Below are 19,997 nucleotides of genomic sequence, written 5' to 3' on the forward strand. Positions count from 1 at the left end.
TGCCCTGAAGAGTCTAGGGGACTATACTGGGCTCTTCAGAGCTCCATGTGAGCCACAAACGTTTATAACATTGGGGATTTAATCAAGATTTCCATAGTGAAGTTGAAAGCCAGGAATATCTGAGACTGGATTACATAGTTCTTAAAAACAAACAAACAAACAAACAAACAAACAAACAAACACCTTTTTTCTACTAATCACTGGAACAGATTTAGGACCCAAGTAAAAATGCCACATGCTTGAATCCACTTAATAAATAAACATTTAGTTACCTCTAATCCAGTAGTTCCAAATCTTGCATCCATGGATGAACTTTGGGTGGCACATGAGTGCTTAGAAGGTTGAGTGCCAAACTGAGACTATAAATGTGTATGTGTGTGTTTGTGGATAGAGCTTTTGTAACTTTCATGAGTTTCCCAAAGAGGGAAAAAAAATGGTTAACTACTCATAGAGAGGGCAGTGGAAGCCTGGGAAATGGGTAAGCCCAAAGAATGTGGGGACAGAGGAAGGTCTCATGCAGAACACTAGGAAATCAACCAACTGTAAGATAAGTCAGGTATTTTCACAAAATGATTCTCAAATCAGTGTCGCATAAATTGCAAATGGTTTGATTGAATTTCGTGATGGGAGGTCATTGTTGTAGACTACTGACCTGGAGCTTATGGATGCACTTTATGAGACATGTATACTCTCTGAAATGGGATGTGAAATTTCCTATGTATGTGCATATGAGCATATTTCTGGGTAGATGAGCTATAGCTTTCACAGAATCTTAAAGAAGGTCCTTGACCTCTAAGAGGTTATAAACCATTCAGTTTAACTTCTGGCAGTGAAGGTTTCTTCCTATACACAACTCTTATTTTTCTATCTTTATGTAATCTCCTTCTTTCACCTCCTCTTCCTTTCCTCCCCACCCTGTTTCTTTCTTTCTCCACCCACTCCCAACTTTCTCTCTTTTCCTTACAAAGCAATGCAGAAGACTAATGCAGTCCAATCTGAATATGAAAGGTGAGAGGAGTGAGCTCAAAGGGGTGATTCCAAGGAGATTAACAAACCTTTTGAAGTGAGGTCTAGCAGGTCTGCTCAGCAAGCAATTGAGTCCTTAACTGGCCCTCAGGAAGAAGACAGCTTGGGGAAGAAGCCATGGAAAGGAAAGCTTAGACTGACTACATAATTAGTATCAAATTAATATACAAGATGAGGTGTCAGCTCTTTGAATGTGTAAGACACTATAAATAAGGAAAGCCATTGCCACCAGAAGGAACACTTAATGGGCTATTTATCATTGTAAAGAAGGCAGGAGGAACTTACTGACTTAGAAGGTTAACCAGAGTCCTCATCAAGGGCCTCCTTAAATGAGAATTCAGTTAACAAGGTTTAGACAGCACCTGTCTTCATTAACAATATAAATATTTCTTTATTACATTTTGGAATTAAATAAAGAATAAGATCAAGTTTCTTCACTGGCTGAATAAGTAGAGATTGATTCTTACCTAGTTGTGTGGATGGCCCTTAGTCTTCATCATTCCCAAGAACCATTCATGAAGCAAGAGCTACCATATGATAATTTTCACTTTTCCAGGACTTCTATCTTTCATAAAAGAAGCTGTCCTTGGCATCAGTGAGAAGTCTCCAGGAGCAGACTGACTCACTGACAGAATCGCCTCACAATAATCTGGTATCCAAATGATGCATATTTAACACTATGCTAATTACTTTTCATTGATTTGATTGTCACAAAGCATCTATGATGTAAGTATTATTACCGTCTCTAATTTACTAGATAATGAAACAGTCCTAGTGATGACACATACATACAGATGGTCATACATTTGTTTAAGAGGTAAAATTAATAATTGAAGTCAGGTCTGCCTGATACAAATTACATGTTCTTCCTCCCAATCCATACAATCATTATGACAAAATAATGTGACTAAATTTATGTATAAACATAACAATCTTTCAAAGGAGTCATCTTGTCTGACTCTATTGTACTCATATTGCTTCAAAAATTTTTAGAACTTCAAGAATGTCTTCGTGGTCTAAGAATAATTGTTTTGAATCTTCTCAATGGTGATAAATTTTATTTTTGGGGGGAGATTAAAAATATCTTTATTGAGACATAATTCACATACCATACAATGAATTCATTTAAAGTATACAATTCACTAGTTTCTTTACTATTATTTTTTAAAAATATGGCAAAACATGTATAACAAAATTTGTCATTTAACCATTAAGGTGTACGATTCAGTGGCATTAACTAGATGACTGTATCATTTTATTTTTTTACTGTTATAAGAAATGCTGCAAATATACATCCTTATATATACTTTGTGCAAATGATTCCATAAGATAGAAAACTGTCATCTGTGATGGGCCAATGATAAAGAGTGATAAAAACGGGTTGGTCTTTTCCTACGATCGCTACATTACCATTAAACATGATTGTTTTTATTTCAATAGGTTTTTGGGGAACAAGTGGTTTTGGTTACATGAATAAGTTCTTTGGTGGTGATTTCTGAGATTGTGGTGCACCCATCACCAGAGCAGTGTACACTGTATGCAATGTGTAGTCCTTTATCCCTCACACCCCTCCCACCTTTCCCCACGAATCCCCAAAGTCCATTGTATTATTCTTATGTCTTTGTGTGATGGTGGTAAATTTTAATTCTTTGAGGGAGGAATGCTTTTTGGAAACCAGCAAAGAGTCATTCTATTGATTTAAATGTGATTAAACTGGATAATAAAGTTTGGGCAGAAATAAGTTGTGTTTATAACGTAACATTTATTTTCTTGCATAGTTCATATATCAGCTCAGCAGCTAAAGAGTTCATGAATTAATGAGTAGATGGGTATCTTGCTCTGTTTGGGCTTTTATAGGTGAATACCAGGGTGGCTTAAAACAACCAAAATTTATTTCTTACAGTTCTAGATGATAAGTCCAAGATCAAGATCAAGGGACCAGCAGATTCAGTGTCTGATGAAGTCCTGCTTCCTAGTTCAGAGAGGGTGCCTTATTGTGTCTTCACATGGTGGGAGAGGCAAATGAGCTCTCTGGAGTCTCTTTTATAAGGGCATTAATCCCATTCATGAAAGCTCTGCCCTCATGACCCAATCACCTACCAAAGACCACACTTCCTAATATCATCCCATTGGGGGTTAGGATCTCAACATATGAATTTTGGGGATCACCAACATTCAGTCTCTAGCAATGGTAAACAAATCTCCCAAAAGGATTACAGTTTGACTTTGAAGGTTGATACTCATTAGAAAATATAGGTTCAGATATATCTGCTTTGTTCAATTTTTTTTAGTTATTTAGTGACACCATGTATCTCCTAGCAAGAACATCAGTTGGATTGACTCAAAAGTAACACAGGTGGTCCTCTCTTTAGTAGGTTTCATTTTTATATCTTATAACTCAGCCTCAGACTGGCATCCTCCCTAGAGATAAAACTTGCAAACACAGACTAACCATCAACCAGAAAGATTCATGACAGCAATGTGCAGACTGAATACTCAAGAATAAATACAATTTAGGAGGAGTTCTTCATCTTATCTGAAGAAAAGAAACTCTGAATCTTTGCCCATTTTTATAACCTAATCTCTTTTTATAAAGTAAAACTTTTGGATGCATCTGTTGAGCAATAAATTTATTTTATCACTTTTCAACCAAATGCTTGGCCCATAGATGTATAACTTCTTGCTAATTTTAGAATCATCTCATTTTTACAGGCCTGAAGAATCTGTAATTAGGCAATACATGATTTTTATACAACATTATGTACAGAATGAGACAAAATAAACTATTATAAAATCAACACTTATAGGTTTATTGAAATAATCCAACTAAATCATACATTTGATTACAGCTAAAGGCTTGGTTCTAGTCACAGCATGTACTTTTCCTCAATGTACAGTCTCCATATATTGTCCACCACTAACTCCCTAACTCCAAGCCAACATTTCCCACGTATACTCCTTTCCAAATACCAGACTCATATCCAACTATCTTTTGGACATTTCCACCTGGATGTCCACAGTGAAGACTGTTGTTTACAGCTGTGCAGGCAGTGTACTATATACCTCCCAGAGGAAGGGGAGCCATTTACATAGAACACCATATAAATACTGCCTCCAGGAGTTGTATAACACAACTACCTTGTGTGCGGACAAAACACATCCAAAATTAAACTTTAAAAAGTCCTTCAACCAAAATGACCTTATCTTGCTGAGTTCATTTTTGTTGAACTGATAGTGTTGCCCTTTCTCTGTCACCCAGCATTGAAGTTTAGAAGTCTTTTTGAAAGTTCATCTTGGGCTCTACCTTCAATCACTGACTGAGCCAAGCAGATTCTTACCTTCAAGATGCTTACCAGATCCATCTTCTGTTTTCCTTTCCCAGTGGAAAAACTCCTGACTGTTCCCTCTTAGTTTGGAGTTATAGAATTGTAGATTTGAAAGCAATCATGGATTTTACGGACTCAGGCCAAATCACTCATTTTACAAATGAGGTAACCGAAGTCAAGAAAAGTTAAATGGGCCAGGCGCAGTGGCTGAGACCGGTAATCCCTGCACTTTGGGAGGCTGAGGCGGGCAGATCACTTGAGGTTAGGAGTTCGAGACCAGCCTGGGCAACATGGTGAAACCCCATCTCTACTAAAAATACAAAAATTAGCTGGGCATGGTGGTGGGTGCCTGCAATCCCAGCTACTCAGGAGGCTGAGACAGGAGAATCGCTTGAACCTGGGAGGCGGAGGTTGCTGTGCCCTGAGATGGCACCACTGCACTCCAGCCTGGGCAATAAAGTGAGACTCTGTCTCAAAAACAAACAAACAAAAAAAGTTAAATGACCTGATGAAGGTGGCATATATAACAAGTTTAGTGATAGAAATGAGATCAGAATAAGAATCTCCTAGTCCTCCTGACCCTCATTCTTCCACTATAAAGTGATTGTGTCTTTGCTCACCTGGCCCCATCATCTATCTCCTCTCTTTTCCTACTTCAGTTCATCCTAAAACCTATGGCCAGATCCATCTATATAAAATATTACTTTCCTCATAAATCTTTTATCTCTCCACATTGATTGTAAAGTAAGCACGAATTCCCTATTCAATGACTCAGTATGGATGCAACCTACCTTTCTAGTCCAGTTTAAAAACAAAAAATGTATCAATATAATTTATTCACATTAATAAAGGAGGAAATTATATGTTTCTTTCAAGACTATCAAAAAATTTGCTGATTTTCAATATTATGTATAATCAAAAAGAAACCCAGTGCCAAGCATGGTGGCTCACACCTGTAATCCCAATGACTCAAGAGGCTAAGGCAGCAGGACTGCTTGAGCCCAGGAGTTGGAGGCTGCAATGAGCTGTGGTCGCACCGCTGCACTCCAGCCTGGGTGACAGTGCAAGACCCAAATACAAGAAAAAGAAAAGAAAAGAAAGAGAAAGAGAAAGAAAGAAACCCAATTCACCTCAGTTAATTTCCCAAAGAAATGAAAGCTTATCTTCACACAAAAACTTGTGCACTAATTTTTATAGCAGTTTTGTTCATAACAGCTCAAAACTAGAAACAATCCAGATGGCCTTTATCAGGTGAATGATTAAAATCTGGTACATCCATACCATGGGAGACACTCAACAATAAAAAGGAATGAATAATTAACTTGTAGAGCAGCCTGGATGAATCTTCAGGGAATTATTCTAAATGAAAAAAGTCAATCCAGAAGATCACATACAGTATGATTCCATTTAAATAACACTGAGACAACAAAATTAGAAATGGAGAACAGATTAGTGGTTGCTAGGGTTTAGAGATGGAGTAGAGGAGTGGATGTGACTATGAAGGAGTCCCATGAGGGGGACCCTAGAAACAGTTTTGTATCTAAACTGGTAGTCTGAATCTACACATGTGATAAAACTGCATAGGCCTACACACACATGCATATGTGTGTGTGTCCATGAGAACACAGAAAACTGGTTAAATTAAAATAATCTCTGTAGATTATACCAAAATCAGTTTCCTAGTTTGATAGTATCATTATACGGGATGTTACCATGAGGGAAACTGGGTGAAGAGTATGCAGGACCTCCCGGTACATTTTTTCCAACTTTCTATCAATATAAAATTATTCCAAAATAAAAAGTTTTAAATATATTAAAATATAAAGAGATATTAAGCAAAGAAATAAAAAATCCTGACTTCTTAATTTCCTTTGGTTTTAACCATGAAACATTATTTGATCCTGCCCAGTGTGAGAAAATTTAAAAGGGGATGTGATTTAATGCCATCTCTCCAGTCAATGTGCAGGTAGGTAGAGTTTTTTCAATGATGAGAAGACCAGAGGTTGAAAGGGGAGCTCAGTGTGCAGGTGAAACAAAGCTGGTTAAATGAACCAGAAGTCCATGGTGACCCCTGACAGGATGCTGCAGCAAATTTAAGGATACTCAGCATCAGTAGAAAGAAGCCAATGAAGACCTAAAGAGGTAACTGCAAATATTTAAGGCTTTATACAAAAGGTACTTAATAACACTTCGATGCTTGCATTTCATTAAGATTCTGCCTTTGAAGTCAGCCTGACCAAGGTTTGAGTACCAGCTTCCCATCATTCTTTGGATAATGTTTAAAATTTAACCCCTTTGAGGCTCTGTTCCCTCATGAGTAAAATAGGATTAGTAGTAGTATTCACTTGTTTGGGGTGGCTCTGAGAATAAAAAGGAATAATGCTGTAAAATGTACAACAGTTCCTGGAGCATAAGTGGACAATAAAGGACAGATATTAATTTTTCTGTATTCCCTAAAAAGGAAGGAAGGAAGGAGGAAACTTTTTAGCAAACGAGAAACAAAGATAATTCTTTAACTTCTTAAAGTTTACATTTTTAAAAAACTATAATAAGTATTATAACAATGAAGAAACTTTAGATTTATTCTCTTTGAGATCAGAAACAAGACCATAGTTCCCATCTATCACTGCTAACTTTTAACCTATTGCTGTCAGCCATGGCCAATGATATAAAGAAAAAAATAATTAATAAAAAATGAAAGGGCCTGGTGCAGTGGCTTACACCTGTAAAACCAGCACTTTGAGAGGCTGAGGTGGAGGATTGGTTGAGGCCAGGAGTTCCACACTAGCAACTCTGGGCAACATAGCAAGACCCTGTCTCTACACACACAAAAAATTTTAACTAGCTGTGTGTGGTGACACATGCCTATAGTCCCAGCTACTCAGAAGGCTGAGGTGGAAGGATCCCTGGAGCCCAGGAGTTTGAAAATACAGTGAGCTGTGATTGCGCCACTGCACTCCAGCCTGGACGACAGAGTGAGAAACTATCTCAAAAAAAAAAAAAACAAGCAAAAACAAAAAACAAACAAACAAAAACCCCTGCAATTACTTGCAATAAAAATATGATAATCTACCTAAAAACCATCAGCAACAGATTCAGCAGACAAACTGCGGAATTATAATTAATATGAGAGTTCAAAGTGGTTGCCAGATAAAATATCAATCTCCAAAAATAACTTCCATTTCTTCACACCAGTAATAACGTGCTAGAAGAGACATGCAAATGTGAAACTGTCACAATAGCAAAAAGAAATTACAAATAATATAAAGACAAAAGTAACAAATGCCTTTATGGAGAAAAAATTCCAATAAAAGAATAAAATATTATTTAAATAAATGGAGAAATGGTCCATACTCTTGGATAGGACAACTTATTGTAAACATTCTCACCAATTTAACCTGTTTAATGCAATACCAATCTAAATTCCAGTTGAATTGTTTGAGGAACTTGATAAATTTTATTTAAAAAAATATATATATACACATATTATATATATGTATAATAAGTATATATATATTTTTTGAGATGGAGTTTCAATCTTGTTGCCCAGGCTGGAGTGCAGTGGCACGACCTCGGCTCACTGCAACCTCCACCTCCCAGGTTCAAGCTATTCTCCTGCCTTAGCCTCCCAAGTAGCTGGGATTACAGGCATGTGCCACCACGCCCGGCTAACTTTTTGTATTTAGCAGAGATGGGGTTTCACCATGTTGGTCAGGCTGGTCTCGGATTCCTGACCCCAGGTGATCCACCTGTCTCAGCCTCCCAAAGTGCTAGGGTTACAGGTATGAGCCACCGTGGCCGGCCTAAAATTTATATCGATGAATAAAGGTCTATGAATAGCTAAGTTAACCCTATAAAGGCAATGATGGAGTTACCTCAAGAATAATAGACTAGCCCTGCATAGTGGCATGTGTCTGTAGTCCCAGATACTTGAGAGGCTGAGGTGGGAGGACTGTTTGACCCAGGAGTTCAAATCCAGTTTGGGCAAAATAGAGAGACCTTGTCTCTAAATAATAATAATAAATAGAACAAATGGAACATAATAGCAAAACAAATCAAAGGAAGAAAAAGATTGATAAACCAGCTCACTGTATGGAGAAAAATGTAATTAGGACCTTAACTAACTGCACAAATGCAAAAGAAAACATTGATTATGTTGGTAACTTCAAAATATCAAAGTTCTGTTAAACTAAGGACATCTCTGACAAAATTATTACGTGATAGAATTATGGAAGCTGATAAGAATTTTGAAATTTCAAAAAACAAAAAACAAACAAGGAGTTAATATCTGGAATATACAAGGGTATTTTGCAAATCAGAAAGATAAAACTAGCACACCCAATAGAAAAATGGATAGAGAATATGAACAAGCGATTTAGAGAATAAACTCAAAAAGGTAGCAGAAATATGATAAGGTGTTCAAAATCACTGAAAATCAGATATATGAAAATTAAAACAGCATGCATATCATTTTACACTTATTAGACTGGCAAAATTCTAAAAGCTATAAAACGACAAACGTAGGCATGTGGTAATAGAACAAAGGTTCTGTTCTGTTGGCAGGAGTGTAGACTGTTGCAGCCATTACAGACAGCAACTGATCTGTACACAGTCAAATTACCAATATGGCCAACAGTTTCACTAAGGATAGAAACCAAAGATTCTCACAAAGGCCAATAAGAAGACACAGACAAAACATTCACGTCAGAATTGTTTATGGCATCAGGAAGATGAAGGTAACCAGAAAGTTCCTCATTAGAAAAGTGGACAGGTAAAATATGGTACACACAAATGTTTCATGAAGTTCTAATGCAGCAGTTAGAAGCAATGCATTAGAATCACTTACCACACCTTAAATAGATCTTTAAAACATACTGCTGAGTAGAAAAGTAGGGCACAGAATGAGATACAATGTGTAACAGAATACCATTTTCCTAAATTAAAACCCATGTGTATAAAAATCTCCACATATTTGGCAGTAACACAAACAAAAATACATATCAAACACATATTCAATGTTAAATAAAATGTCATTTAAATAATTATTTATAGGTTGAAGACAAAAATGGGAGTAGGTTGTGAAGATTAAAATTAATTAATTAATTATTAAACCAAGCTGATTAAGAAGAAACAGAAAACCTAAATAAACTGGTAATCATTAAACTGAGTATGTGAACAAGTCTTCTCCCTTACCATACTCAAAACAGATACCAGGGCCTTGCAGATATACATGCAAGTTTTACTAAAACCATCAGGCAGAGATAGTTACTATTCATAGAACCTAATTTAGAAACTAGAAAGAGAGGGGGTACCCAGCTCATGCCCTGAGGCCTATATACGACTTGGATACCGAATCCAGATGATTTTGGTATAAGAAATATATACAGTATAAGACCAAATTCTCATATGCACATGAGTGCAAAGTATCCTAAACAGAACACAAGAATATCAGCCAGGTGTGGTGGCTCACACCTGTAATCCTAGCAATGTGGGAGACTGAGGTGGGCGGATCACTTGAGCCTAGGAGTTCAAGACAAGCCTGAGCAACACAGTGAAACCCTATCCCCACAAAAAAATATGAAAATTAGCCAGGCATGGTGACACACACCTGTAGTCTGAGCTACTCAGTAGGCTGAGGTGGGAGAATCACCTGAGCCCTGGAAGTCGAGGCTGCAGTGAGCCTTGTTTGAGCCACTGCACTCCAGCCTGGGAGACAGAGTGAGTTTCTGTCTCAAAAAAAAAAAAAAAAAAAAAAAGAATACAAGAATATGAAGTTGAACAGTGTATAAAAACCTGATATAATTCAACATGGTAGCATTTTCCACAAGAATGAAAGAATGGGTCAAAATTGGGAAATCTAATTATATAAATTACGATATTAACAGATTAAAGGAAAACTACGTATCATTATTTACACAAGCTTCTATGGATCGGATATGGTTTGTTTGTCCTCACCAAAATTCATACTGAAATTTTATCCCGAATGTGGCAGTGTTGGTAGATGGGGCTTAGTGGGAGGCGTTTGGTTCGTGGGGGCAGAGCCATTATGAATGGCTTGGTGCCCTTCTAGAGGTAATGGATGAGTTATTGCTCTCACAAGACTAGATTAATTATCCAGGAATGGATTAATTCCAAGGAGAGTGGGTTGTTATAAAGCCAGGATATCTGTTGGTTTTGTCTCTTTGCATGTGTCCACTTCCCCTTGACCTTCTCTGCTATGTTATGATGCAACATGTGGCCTTGGCCAGAAGCCAAGGCCGTGTCCTCGAATTTCCTGGCATGCAGAACAACAAGCTAAATAAAATTCTTTTCTTTATAAATTACCTAGTCTCAGACCCAGCAATCCCATGAGAAATGAAAACATATGCCTCACAAAAACTTATATGCAAAATTTCATAGCAACTTTATTCATAATCTAAAATACCCCTTCAACTGGTAAATTAACAAATACATGGTAGTACATCCATACAATGGAATTCCACTCAGCAACAAAGAACAATCTACTGAAATACATAACAACATGGAGGAATCGTAAACACATTATGCTAAGTGAAAGAAACCAGATACCCAAAATCTACATGCTGTGTAATCCATTTATATGACATTTTGGATAAGACAAAACCATTGGGATGGAGAAGAAATCAGCAGTTTCCAGGGATTGTGCATAAAGAAAGGGGTTGACTACAAAGGGATATTATTTCATATATCTTGTCTGTGGTGATAATTACACAACTCTATGCATTGGTCAAATACTCATAGCACGTACCAAAAATAGTGAATTTTACTCTATATAAATTTTAAAAATAAATAATTTTAATAGGGATAATGAGCAATTCACAAAAGAAGAAATCCAAATGGCCAATAAACCCCTTTCATGGCGTTATTCTAATAAACCCCTTTAACATCACTAATATCAGGAAATGCAAATTTAAAACTACAAAATAACATTTCCCACTCAGAAGACTGGAAAACTTAAGAAGTTGGTTAAAGATTTTGAGAAAAGGGAATTCTGATAAACTGCTGGTGGGAATGGAAATTGACACATTCAGAGAGCAATTTGGTAATATTTTGTAAGGTTGAAGATACATATAATCTATATCTACAATTCTGCTTCTTTGTACCTGGAAGAAATCTAGCACATGTGCACAAGAAGACATGCAACAGAATGCTAAGTGCAGCATTATTTATAATATCAAACAAACATTGGAAGTAATATATATGTCAGTCAAAAGGAGAATGTATAAATAAACTAGTGACATTTTGATGCAATGAAATGATGTTCAGCATTTGAAATGCATGAACAGAGGCCAAGTGTATCAAATAAATAAATATCGATAACTAAATGTTGAGTGAATGAAACAAGCTGCAGAATAACACATGTGGTATGATATTTACATAAAGTTTGAAGACAAGTAAAACAATACTACATATTGTATATTGATAAATACGTACTTAGCAGTCATTTAAAAACTTGAAGTGGAATGATAAACACTAAATTTAGGATAATGATTACCTCTGAGGAGGATTGGAAAGGAATGAGATCTCGGAGAGCCACAAAGAGGTCTCTAACTCTATATGTAATGTTTATTTTCTTCAAAATAAAAATACAAAGAAAATTCGGCAAAATGCTGAGAATTTATTTGTTTTCTTATTTTCTGAATGTTTTGCAAAAAAAAAAAAGAAGAAATAATAGAAAATTATTCATGTAAACATGTCCATTGAAAATTATCTCATAGCTGCAGTGGTTCACGTGCTGCTCTTTGGGAAACAATACTTGTATTAGTCTGTTTTCACACGGATATAAAGAACTTCCCTGAGACTGGTAATTTATAAAGAAAAGAGGTTTAATTGACTCAGTTCTGCATGGCTGGGGAGGCCTCAGGAAACTTACAATCAAGGTGGAAGGGGAAGCAGGCATGTTTTATTTGTTGGCAGGTGAGATAGAGAGAGAGAGAGAGCCAGTGCACGAAGGAAGAGCCTCACACTTATCAAACAACCAGATCTCTTGAGAATTCACTCACTATCATGAGAACAACATGCGAGAAACCACCCCCACAATCCAATCACCTCCCTTTCTTGACAAGTGGGGATTACAATTTGAGATGAGATTTGGGTGGGGATACAGAGCCAAACCATATGCTCTAGTGGCTTAGAACATAGACTACAGAAGTCAGGTTCAAATCTTGCCTCTACCATGTACTGGCTGTGTGGCCTTAAGAAAGTTACTTAATCTCTTTAAACAGCAGTTTCCTCTTTGGGAAGTTGGGGTAGTATCTGCTTCCTAATGTAGTTGTGATAATTAAATACTGATTTAGGGATAGTCAGGAAGGATAATAACTTCAAAACAGTACATTTTCTGGCCCATGGAAATTACTAAAAAAATGAGAGTTGTTATTGAATAAATTATTACCAGTGGGTTAAAGTCAAGAAAGACATTCTGGAAGAAGTGACACTGGTTTGCTTCTCAAAGGACTTTGAAAAATTAACCAGCTGTGCAAGGGAATCATTGGGTGTTTTATACAAAAGGGACAGACTGCATATGGTCAGAAGCATGAAAGTACATGATCAAACTTGGGGAGTATCCATGAACAAAGCCAAACATCTAATTTTTGTACTCCTAGTCTCTGACACATATTTCACCTCCAACCTTGGGTGTATCCTTTACAAAGCACAGCATAAGTCAAAACACACTTTGGAGATGATGATGAATAGTTTTGACATGAGTGGAAAGAATGATGACCTGTGGGAAGCAATAATTTATCTGGACTTGAACAAATTGTGTAGTCATATGATAAAAACAGAACTGGAAGGAAACATGGTGAACACATCTAATGATCATCCTTCTTTTCCCTACTTTTATTTTTGTTTTCTATAGTATCTTCATTTTCCAGATGCCCTATGGAAAATGAGTCTGCTGAAATAATGCTACTCAAGTTATAAATCTTTAGACAAGATTGATACAACTGATGAAATTAGCTTTTTGTTGGGGTTCAGTGGCTGAACAATGAACAGGATCACTGCCTGACTGGTTGAATTACATTAATAACCAGACTCAGAACTTGTAGGTCTGGCTATTACGTTGTCCTAAGGAACAAGACAATTCAGAATGATTCTAATTCAGTAAAGCTTGCATTTTATGACAGTCAAAATTTTAAATTGAATAGAAAATGATAATTGTGGTGGTGCCACATAGTTATAACCTAACCGTAACATTCTTTTTCTTAGAAACACAAAAAATAGACGTGAATGGGGAAAATAACAAAATGGCCAAAGGGCCTGTAGAATAAATCAGAATTCTGTTACCACACCACTGTAACATTATACCCAAGTCTTGCTAACCATATTGTATTAGCAACTATATACAAGATAGGTATGATCAGGTAGCTTGAGCCAAATCTCTTCTTAATACCAATGTCCTCAGGGAGAAACGGAGAACCAAAACTCTAGTAGCAATGGCATATTTAGTGTTATGAAAGGAATTGATATTGGAGCCAAGGCAACAATTTTCCTCTTTGTCCAAACATCTGAAAATGATAATTTTTCAAAGATGTCTAAAATCAACGTGGAGCAAGAAGGAAAATGGTCACGCAAAAGCCAATGCAGTCAAGAGCTTAGAACAGTTGTGCAGCTTAGTTTGGCAACTCAAGCACACAAGCCTCCCAAATAACACAGGGTGCAATTTCATAGCTTGGGCCGCCCTGTTTCTCGAATTCTGCCATAAATTAGTCTACTAAGTATATTTGTTTGACAACCCATAAAAATATTCATAAAGGTGTTCTTTCAGAAAACAAAAAATGAAGATTGCTGATTTTCAATGGGTGAAAAGTTTCCCAAAAACACATTTTTTAAAAAGGTTAGGGCCGGTGAGATGGCTCAAGCCTGTAATCCTAGCAATTGGGGAGACTGAGGCAGAAGGATTGCTTGAAGCCAGGAGTTCGAGACCAGACTGAGCAACAAAGGGAGAGTTTGTATCTAAAAAAGAATAAAACAACTTAGCCGGAGGTGGTGGTACATGCCTGTTGACACTGCTACTCAGGAGGCTAAGGTAGAAGGATTCCTTGAGCCCAGGAGTTTGAGGTCTGCAGTGAGCCATGATCCCATCACTCCAGCCTGGGTGATACGGTGAGACCTAGTCTCAAGAAAAAAAAAAAAAAGCTAGGAAGTAAATTTTTATCAAAATACGTTATGGATTTTTAGTTTTTTAACTTTGCAGATTAACTTCTATTTCATTCAAGCCTTAAAACATGCCTCCCTCAGCCAGGTGTGGTGGCTCACACCTGTAATCCCAGCACTTTGGGAGGCCGAGGCTGGCGGATCATGAGGTCAGGAGTTCGAGACCAGCCTGGCCAATATAGTGAAACCCCATCTCTACTAAAAATACAAAATTAGCCAGGCGTGGTGGCGCATGCCTGTAATCTCAGCTACTCGGGAGGTTGAAGCAGGAGAATCGCTTGAACCCAGGAGGTGGAGGTTGCGGTGAGCCGAGATTGTGCCATTGCACTCCAGCCTGGGCAACAAGAGCAAAATTCCATCTCAAAACAACAAAACAAACAAACAAGCAAAAACCCTCCTTCTTGCCTCCCATTTTAGATGAAAAAGACTAGCACAGAGTCCCCTTGACTGGCCAAAGTCACATACAAGGAGGTCCCGAGCCCATAGCCAAGGCCTGGGGTCCAAAAGGACCAGGCAGCCTGTGTCCAGGGACAGTTTTGGTCCACAGTGAGACACTGATGGCTATTGCCACGCTGGTGGGACAGGCTCCTCTCCTGCGGGACTACACATACAAGATAGCTACTGTCATATCCTCCAGGTCCAAGGGGCTGAACTGAGCACTTAACACAAAAGGTGAATGTTGTAAAGGGACAAATCATGCCTGGAAGGTCTCAAAAGCCCGGAGATGCAGCAGCAGACAACAGCTGCAAGTTGTCAGGACTGTTGCCTGAAAGTGGCTGCTGCAGGTTTCTCAGAGGAAGGGAAGGAAGTCCCAGTCCTCCTGCAGGTTCAGGAGGCCTCGGGTTATCCTCAAACTCACCCTTCTGGTCGACCTTCTGGCCCCCTGCATATGTGAAGCCCAGCTTCACACAGATGATGAAGGGCAGTGGGTAGATTGGAACCCTGGGCTTTTCCTGAGAGTCCCCTAGCAGTAGAGGCCCGTGAGCTTGTTCTCATCAATGTCACAGAACAGACCAACCTTACGCTGCAATCCAGGCTGCACCCCTGCTTGCCCCCAGTTCCCGATGGTGAAGATCACCCAGTGCGTGAGGACGAGAAAGTGGGAGCAGCAGGGCCAGATGGTGGCCTCCAAGACAGAGTGTGTGGTCGTGTGCTGGTGGTAGCAGTAGAGGAGGAGGCTCTGCTCCACGTCGACAACCCCACCGACCTTTCCGAAGTGGTCAAAGAAAAACAGCAGGTCTTCTGGCAGCCCTGCAAGAGGGAAAGAGAAGCATCCACTGTTGCTGGTGGTTTTGCTCTAAGTTGTTCATTTTTCATTCCTGTGATTGAATCTAAAGGCAAACAATTTCAGTGTTAACTAGAACCCCAGGCCCCTCAGATGATTTCCAAGAGAATAGGTACATATGTAATATGTACTTCCTTGCCCATATCTTTAATGACTCCCCCAGCACTTTGCAAATATATTTCTTAATTTTCATGCCTGATTCCGAGGTGGCCAGAGAAGAAAACAGAAACTGAAATGGGTAATAGACTTCCACTCACACATTGTTGGCTAGCATAAGAGGGAAAGTGGAGAGCCTCTTTTAGATTTCTCTGGGAGGTTAGAAGCAGATGGAGAAATCCTTGAGGCATAGACATTGGGAAGTAGAATGTGGGAAAGAATTTGAGAAGGACAAATCTTCATACTTTAAACAAACGATAAAAATCAGAAGAGCAAATGCAGCTGCCAAAAAGAGAATGTGCAGTCTTGGGAGTAGAGGCTGCTCGTTTTTACGTTGTTGCCTTACCAAAATGCAAAAAAAAAAAAAAAAAAAGCTGATTTGACAGAAATTCTTTTTTTGTTTTATTTTGTTTTGTTTTGAGATGGTGTCTCACACTGTCGCCTGGGCTGGAGTGCAATGGTGTGATCTCAGCTCACTGCAACCTCTGCCTCCCGGGTTAAAGCGATTCTCCTGCCTCAGCCTCCCGAGTAGCAGAGATTACAGGCGTGCACCACCATGCCCTGCTAATTTTTTGTATTTTTAGTAGAGACAAGGTTTCACTATGTTGGCCAGGCTCGTCTCAAACTCCTGACCTCGTGATCCACCTGCCTCGGCCTCCCAAAGAGCTGGGATTACAGGCGTGAGCCACCGTGCCCAGCCAACAGAGATTCTAAAAGTTCAGTGTCTATAGTGGAAATATGTTTTTTTTCCAGAGCTATCCCAGCAGTAGCTTTCATTCATAAAATGCTGTCTTGTATTCTTCGGCAGTTCAGGCATACTTAAATCACAGGAGTAGAAAAACGTTCATTTTGGGACAATGGTCCCGTTCCCACTGGTGATAAGTCTAGTCCATGCCATGCACGTTCAGACTGCTGTTGTTTCTAAGGGGGTAATCATTGGCCTTCTGGTTGCAGAAAGAGAACAGGGACATGTGCACTGTGCTCCAAAATGTCATCTATCACTGTTAATACCTCTCAGGAAAGAAGGCAAGCCTGTGAAAGGCTGTAAACAGCTTGCAGAACTGCAATAGGAGCTTTTTTGGCAATCAAGAAAAATACTCATGTGACCTCCAAGACCACCAAGTAAAAGGACCTGATTATTGCTTCCTACAAACTTGTCTTTGGTGTTCAAGCTGGAGTTGTCTTTTTCAATGCAATCCATCTTTTGATCTGCTACCGACCTTTCCTACTCTGCTAGGGTCTGTGATCCCTTTTCTCACTGATATTTATGTCCCATATGAAAGCAATTATTCAACAGCACATTTCTGAAGTTGAGGAAGGCAACATCTCATACTTCACTATATCTTGCAAAGGTTCCACTCTACCCAAAATGAGCAAAAAATCACTGTCTCAAAAACAGAAGTCCGGAGCCTTAAAGACCGTGACCCTTTATTGGACTAACTTGAATTTTTGTTTACTTTGGTATATTTAGATTTAAAATTTTAAAAGCCACAGGCTGAGAGCGGTGGCTCACACCTGTAATCCAAGCACTTTGGGAGGCTGAGGCAGGAGGATCACTTGAGCCCAGGAGTTTGAGATCAGCCAGGGCAACATAAAGAGTCCCCCATCTCTACAAAAAAAATGAAAAATTAGCTGGACATGGTGGCGCGCACCCATAGTCTCAGCTACTTGGGAGCCTGAGGTGGGAGGACCGCTTGAGCCCAGGAGGTTGTGACTGCAGTGAGCCGTGATTGCGCCACTACACTTCAGCCTGGGCAACAGAGTAAGACTTTGTCTCAAAAAAACAAAACAAAACAAAAAACAAAAATGAAAACAAAAATAGCAATATATTCTTGTCATAAAAAGAATTTAAATAATAACAAACGTATCATTAAAAAAAAATCAGGTATGCTTCCCTCAACACTGCTCCTCCAAGAAAACTTAACAGATTGATGCGTAGTCTTACAAATTCCTTTCAATTCTTATAAGGATATCTATGCCTTGTCCAAATCTCTCTACATTTTAAGAGACTAAATGGGATCAGAGTTTTTTGAAATTTGCTTTTTTTAGCATCATATAAGTAGAATGCTTACTACATTAGTACATAAAGAAGTATTTCATTTTTAAACTTATGTGTGTACATTTTTGTTTAAAATTGCTGTTTCTCAGATTATAAAAACAGTATATATTCACTCTAGAAAATTCGAGGAATACAGACAATTATAAATAAGAAGATTAAAAACAATACCACTAAAATATAAACACTGGTAATGTTTTGGCATATAGTCACTTAGTCTTTTATCTGGGCAAGAGAATAGAGGTATGGCTGCTTGTGTTATGCTTCTTTTTGTTACTACATTGAGATACACCAGTCTAATGTGCATTTTACCCTTCTTCTTTACTAAAGGAATTCAATTCTCTGCAGTATAGCAATAGTTCCAGCAAAAACCAATGTTTCCAGTTAGTTAAAGATTCTGGATGAATGAGATGGAAGGGAAAGTTTATTGGAGATTTCAGGCAACATCTTGCTTTCCTTATTATTTCCTGGGAGCATGCATGTGAGGCTGGATGTGGAACAGCCACCTTGTAACCATGAGATGACAAGCATGAGGACAAAATCACGGGCTAAGAGTGGTAGAATGGAAAGATAGAAGGAGCCTGGGACATGGATGATGACGGGAAAACATTGCAGAAGCTCAGGATGTTCTACCTTCATATTTTTGGTAATATGAGGAAAATAAAATCCTATTTGAAAAACCTATTATAGTCAAAGTTCTAGTATATGAAAATAAACATGATCTCTGATATTCTCTAGATGCAAACTTTTAAAATCCTACTTTGTTCGTTTGACATTACATTGTGATCACTTCCTGATGACATTAAATATTTCTTAAAAGGATAACTTTTAATTGCTGCACAATATGTATTCTGTTGTGATCCAAACAACTGCTCTGTAGTTAGTATTAATGATAATTAGAAAATAGGAGGTTGGCCAGGTGCGGTAGCTCACGCCTATAATCCTAGCACTTTGGGAGGCCAAGGCTGGTAGATGCCCTGAGGTCAGGAGTTTGAGACTAGCCTGACCAACATGGCAAAACCCCATCTCTATGAAAAATACAAAAATTAGTCAGTATGGTGGCGGATGCCTGAAATCCCAGCTACTCAGGAGGCTGAGGCAGGAGAATCACTTGAACCCAGGAGGTGGAGGTTGCAGTGAGCCGAGATCACGCCACTGCACTCAAGCCTGGGCAACAGAGCAAGACCATCAAGCAAGCAAGCAAGCAAGCAAAAGGAAGGAAGGAAGGAAATAGGAGGTTAAGTTCAGCCTGGGCAACACAGCAAGACCTTGTCTCTACAAAATAATGATAAAATTAGTTTTTTTTTTTTTTTAGATGGAGTTTTTTTGCTCTTGTTGCCCAGGCTGGAGTGCGCAATTGCGACTTGCTGCAACCTCCGCCTCCCGGGTTCAAGTACCTGCCACCACACCCGGCTAATTTTTTGTATTTTTGGTAGAGACAGGGTTTTGCCATGTTGGCCAGGCTGGTCTCGAACTCCTGACCTCAGGTGATCCACCTGCCTCGGCATCCTAAATTGCTGGGATTACAGGCATGAGCCACCATGCCTGGCAAAATTAGTATTCTTTTAAAAAGATAGAAAAGTCGAAACTTTCACAAGAGCAGCCCTTTCTTCAGCACCGTGGCCCCACTTCTCATTCTAGAGTTTTTGAGGACTGGGTTTTATAGGCTTATACTGATTTTTGTGATAGTCACCATAGCACTATGATTTCTGTACTCTAAATCAAAGTTCATCAAGCACTGAGAAAACTCCACAGATGAGCAATTAGCTGGTTCTGATGAATAAGGTGATAAGCTAATATTTTAAGGTTTTAACTATTTTTTTCTTCATATATTCTGCCCTTTTCTTTCCTTCCATCTGAGTAGGTAGCTGGCTCTGTTCTCACTGTCTTGGGGAAAAGAGATAAAAGGTGACACAGCAAAAACCGTAAGTGTCTTGCAAGTTCAGGGATTCAAGAGGTCTAATCCCACAAAGGA

This window comes from Pan troglodytes, chromosome X (assembly GCF_028858775.2).
Source record: "Pan troglodytes isolate AG18354 chromosome X, NHGRI_mPanTro3-v2.0_pri, whole genome shotgun sequence".
Taxonomy (NCBI): Eukaryota; Metazoa; Chordata; class Mammalia; order Primates; family Hominidae; genus Pan; species Pan troglodytes.